Consider the following 6290-nt stretch of genomic DNA (forward strand, 5'->3'; position numbering starts at 1 on the left):
TCCTCCAGTGTTTATAGTGGTCTGTCCCTGCCGCTTCCGGTTGTCAGTTTCAGCTGTCCGCTGTAGTGGTTGGTATATTGGGTCCAGGTCGATGTGTTTGTTGATGGAGTTTGTGGATGAATGCCATGCCTCTAGGAATTCCCTGGCTGTTCTCTGTCTGGCTTGCCCTATGATAGTAGTGTTGTCCGGTTCCTGCACGAATGCCGAAAGAATCGAATCCTTCCACAATGTGTCAGATACAGACCGCCAGTCAACAACCCACAAGCCAGGGAAACAGCCAAGCACAACGGATTCAGGATGATCCAGGTAATGATCACAGACGCGCACAACCGACTTCACAGATACAGACATGAAATTGCGCGCCAAAAGTCGTTAATTTCAAAAACCACGAATCAGGAATGGACCCGGACCATAGAATAGGCTGTCACCAGTGGACAGAACAGGACTAAACTCCGCAAAAAAACGGCACTAAAAGAAAAAATGGCCAAACTAACGCACAACAAAGAGGACATTACAACACACACCTGGGTTAAAAACTTCTCCCACAGACAGCTCACAGACACGGAAAGAACAATACTGGCCAAGGTGCTCAACTACAACCACAGGGACGCCAAGACAGCAGACTTCCTAGCAGCACGAGAAGGCACACTCAGGAACAATGGACTGACAGAAGAGACACAACAAACAGTGAGACAAACTGTCGTACCGATGATAATAAGGAAAAGACAAACACATAACCTCAACAGCAAGGAGAGGGAAGCACTGAAATCACTAAGAAACGATAAGAACATAATCATACTACCAGCAGATAAAGGCAGACTGATGGTCATCCTAGATAAATCTGATTACATCCAAAAAGCACAACAACTACTTGAAGATACCAACACCTACCAAAAGAGGGAGTTTGACCCCACCCCACAGCTCACCAATAGGATAAATAACACACTAAGGAATCTACAAGAAAACGGACAGGTAACCAGAGCTGACCTACAAAGAATGAAAACGGAAAGCAACAACACCCCCAGATTCTATGGATTACCTAAAGTACACAAACCAGACATCCCACTCAGACCCATAATATCACTACCAGGGACACCATCATACAAACTGGCCAAAGAACTACAACAGAAACTGAAACACCTGGTCAGCGGATCCAAACACTCTATACAATGAACACAGGAATTCTTGGACATCATCAGAAATATACATATAGACAAAGAAGAAACCATGATATCATTCGACGTGACGGCACTGTTCACTTCGATTGACAAAACCCTAGCCAGACAAACAATAGCCAACCTACTGGACATACAGAATAAAAAACGGGACGCTGAACCGATCAACAAAGACGGCATACTTAAACTACTGGACTTGTGCCTCACAACACACTTCACATTCAACAACCAGATATATGAACAAATCAACGGAACACCCATGGGATCACCAATCTCGGGACTCATAGCAGAGGCAGTTATGCAAAGGTTAGAACAAAAGGTCCTACCACAAATTCAACCCAAACTCTGGGTCAGATATGTCGATGACACGTTCGTAATCATTAAAAACACGGAAATAGAAAAAACACACCGGATCATCAACGCCACACTCACAGGAATCCGATTCACGAGAGAAGAAGAAAAGGATAGCCAACTCCCATTCCCAGACGTGACGGTACAGAGAACACCAGACGGAGAATTCACTACAAGAGTATACAGGAAAGCCACACACACGGACCAAGTCCTAAACTATGAAAGTAACCACCCCAACACACACAAACGACGCTGCATCAGGACACTATTCAAAACGGCCACAACACACTGCAGTACACCAGAACTGCAAAATGAAGAAGAGGAACACCTATACAAGGTATTCGCCAAAAACGGATACCCGCGCAACTTCATCAGCAGATGCCTAAGAGAAAGACCACGGAACGAGGACATACCACAACCAAAAGGACTACCACACTACCATACATTAGGAGCATCTCGGAAGTGACTGCCAGACTACTGAGACCCCTCGGACTCATAACGGCACACAAACCAACAGCCACGCTCAGACAACAACTCACCAGAACAAAGGACCCGATACCCAACATGAGCAAGACGAATGTAGTGTACAAAATACCATGCAAGGACTGCACTAAGCACTATATAGGACAAACAGGAAGACAGCTAACAATCCGCATACATGAACATCAACTAGCCACGAAACGACACGACCAGCTATCCTTAGTAGCCACACACGCAGACAACAAGCAACATGAATTCGACTGGGACAACACTACTATCATAGGACAAGCCAGACAGAGAACAGCCAGGGAATTCCTAGAGGCATGGCATTCATCCACAAACTCCATCAACAAACACATCGACCTGGACCCAATATACCAACCACTACAGCGGACAGCTGAAACTGACAACCGGAAGCGGCAGGGACAGACCACTATAAACACCGGAGGAAACATCAAAGAAGCGCTTCGCAGGAGGCTCCCAAGCACTGATGATGTCGCCTAGCCAGGGGACGAAACGTTTGCAACAAAAACTTCCAGCTCGGCGAACAGAACCACAACAGAGAGTAAAGCTATAGGGAGTGTCATTCATACAGGAGATGTTTGTCAAGATATGCAGAGTTTTTGAAGCTGGAGGACTTGATTGAAAAAGGCGGTATGCAGAGGTTGCAGAAGGTCACTGTGACAGGGAGGATTATAGGAGATTGTATTGACTATAAAAAAAATATTATTGCCATTTCTGCAAAAGGTAACAAACAATTGTTTCTCATGACTCTCGGAATTTACATGCACAACGGGGAATAGGAACAGGAAGAGGTTGCTGAGCGATGGAGTGGGTTGTAGCAATAGAAGAATTTGATTGTAATCGTGAGAGTTGTCAAGAAGAAATTACATTATAGTTCGGGTAGTAGAGACAGGATGGTGTGCAGAAATAGGGAGGAGCTGGAAGACGTTACTATTGCCGTGAGGTTTGTGGTGATGGTTTTCGGAATTAGATGAAGTTAGTAATACTGACGAATGTGGACACTGGATAGTTCATCAGACTGAAGGAGGTTACAGAAAGTGATAGACGTAGCAACTGAAGTGATACACCGCAATGTAGAGTTACAGAGCATTGTCGTGACGGGAGACGGTCACAGCGATTGAGGAAAATGCAGAGCTACATGAGGTTGCAGACATGGGGAGGGTTAAAATGGCTTTAAAGCGCTATTCGCAGGCAGGGTTGCAGGGATTGAAGCAGTTTACACAGGCAGGACAGTCTTGACAGACTGGATGAGATTGTACAGTCAGAAATGTCTGTAAGGATGGCAGATGGTTACAGAGGTCGTGTGGTGATGTCGGATCGTGGGTAAGAGTGTTATAGGAGTTGAAGGTTATAGTGATAACATGAGCTTTAGGGGCTGGAGAAAGGGGCACCGATGGTGATATTGGTAAGTGCTGCAGGATGTTGCAGAGACAGCGTTGAAGTAGGTATTGTTCAAGATGACTGTAAGAGTGGTTGGTTATTATAACTGTAGGAGGAGATTACCGACCTTGGGCATATTATTCAGACTGGAGCAATTTCGAAAGATAGGGAAAGTAGTCAGCATTGGAGTAGGTTTCATTTATATAGTGGGATTGTGGGCAGGGGAGGAGGTTACATGTATCTGAGTTCTCGGAGTTAGAAGCATTCAAGGCATTGGCGCAGATAAAGTGGACGAAAAGGCATGTTTCTTTTTGCTGTATAACTCTATGATGTGACAACAGAGTGTTGGAGAGAATATAGAGAACAGAAAGGTCCCAAAATTAAATATCACCTTCCTTAGAGAGGCCTGCTTTCCCCTCTGTTGTACGTATGCTCACTAATGCAGCACAGGCGTGGATTAATAACGGTGAATTCCCTATGCTGGCTCATGAAGTTTTAGTCCAGCTGGGCTGAACGAAATTCTCTCAGAAGTGGGTGGGAATTGAGATGGGACACTCATGTTCTGTGCTCAGCCTTCGCCATTGCATCTATGTCAGCATATGTCAGCCGATGTTTCAAACCATTATTCTATGCTCTTATCACTGTGTTTGACCCCTACTCACTCTCAGATTTATGGAAGGCTCAAGATCTCACTGCTTTTGGACTGACCAATTGCGTTCATGAGGCGATGGACGAGACAGCGGCAGTTGGGAAGTTTATTGAGTCAAGAACTTCCCAAGAACCTACAGGAGACAGAGAAATAGACAGAATGGGAAAATCGACTGATGCAGTGAGGATGACACATGGAGAATGGAATGGAATCCTACACTGATCTGGAAAATCCCAGTGTCCATTCCGAAGCTGTGCTGCCTAATCTTCCTGGAGTGGAGAAATATGCTGTCTCAGGAGCTGGAGTCGCTGCAAAATGTGCAGTCAGAGGCAGCAATTAGACCCACATGGTGTCAGTTACCACATGAAGAGATACTGAGTGATATCAGCAGTGTGCAGGAAGCTATCAGGATCAAAGAGTGGTCAGGAAGGAGGGGGGCTGATCCATGCTGCACTTGTATCAACACTCAAGGATGAATGATCTTTCAGTGACAGACACAATGGAGTAGTGTTATTCTCACTAGACTATTCATGCAGAAATTAATGCCGGTGAAAATGATACCCATCTGACTGCTTAATATTCTTGGAAGAAGGATATCTGCTTTAGGCAGGCGGACTACATATCACTGCAGACCCAAACACTCTGAAATGGCCCAGCAAGCCACTCAGTTCAAGATCAGCTAGGCTTGGGCAAGAAAAGCTGGCCAGGCAGAAATACACACATGCGCGGAATGAATTAGAAGTAAGACTGCTGGAACCCAGTGTCCTGGCCAATCGTACTAGTACATTTATGGACAGGGTTTTAAACTGACAACGAGGATGCAGAAACAGGATTCAGCAGAAAGGAGCTTTCTAAATCCAAACTGAAATGGTGAAGCATCGGAACAGCATGGTGATGTGGCTGATGTCAAGCAGAAAGGAACAGGAAGGGGCAGAGTTTAACTAGAACTATACATCAACAAATAGGTGTGTGACATGAAAATGGGGGAAAACATAATTATAAAGGTTTCTATGGAATGGAAAAAGTATCGGCAATAAAAAAAGACGGAATTGTGACAGAGATAATTGAGATTTAGTCATCAGAGATAGGGGAATATAGGGTGAAAAAAAGTGGAACATACGCATACAATGATAAGAGCTGAAAATGTGTTGCTGGAAAAGCGCAGCAGGTCAGCCAGCATCCAGCGAACAGGAGAATCGACGTTTCTGGCATAAGCCCTGAAGAAGGGCTTATGCCCGAAACGTCGATTCTCCTGTTCCCTGGATGCTGCCTGACCTGCTGCGCTTTTCCAGCAACATATGTTCAGCTCTGATCTCCAGCATCTGCAGACCTCACTTTCTCCGCATACAATGATAAACCAACTTGCGGGTATTCAGGCAGAATGAGAATGCAGGACTGATAAACCCTGACATTAATGGATTGCAAAGGCATTACAGGGAAACCATTTGGCCTCAGTTGAATCAGCCTGAAAGCAAATTCTGGGAAATTGGTCTCAAAAGCAAAAGCAGGGTAGCAGTTTTTCGGCTCTGTAACAACATTTTATTGCTCATCTCTGCATTGAACAGTAATTCATTGGAGTTTGTAACAAAGGCTTTGATAACTTTGGAATAGTTCAATCTTTGTATAATCCGGGATAGTCTCACTGGCAAGAGTGATATTCGAAGAGAGAGAAATGTTTCTGCCGGTATTTCGTTGAGTAACACATTGTCCAACTGTCGAGGGACGTAACTGTCTCAGATCGACCATTGAGTGGTGAAGCTGAGTGAAGTGATGATGTCACACTGAGTGATTCTCCAGGAAATTGCAGTATAGAGGAATTCAAAGAGATTATGAAGTTTTAAATTGACCATAAAGCACATCCTACAATAGAAAACAAAGCCAATTACATGAGTTTGAGAGGAGAACTGAGCATGGCAGTTAGGATAAACAGATTGAGATGTATGACTGGAAATGAACAGTGGATAACATTTGAAGGAACTGTATCATATTCAACATAAATACAACACCTCAGCAAGACATTCCCACCGGTGCTTCATGCAGGATGAAAAGGATCAGATTTGATGAAGACATGCTCAGAAGACAAAAAACCAAACAATTCTGCAGAAACCAAAGTTTCAGAAACATGCAAGTATTTGTTAAGGGGATCGCAAGTAGTCTGCCAGCAGGAGGATCGCAGTAGAAAGAGGAACGATTGTAAGAGTTTAATGAGATAATAGGAACCTGGAGAGTTG

Source organism: Chiloscyllium plagiosum, unplaced genomic scaffold (assembly GCF_037043375.1).
Source record: "Chiloscyllium plagiosum isolate Xiang-an unplaced genomic scaffold, Cpla_swu_hap1 HiC_scaffold_46, whole genome shotgun sequence".
In the NCBI taxonomy this organism is placed as follows: domain Eukaryota; kingdom Metazoa; phylum Chordata; class Chondrichthyes; order Orectolobiformes; family Hemiscylliidae; genus Chiloscyllium; species Chiloscyllium plagiosum.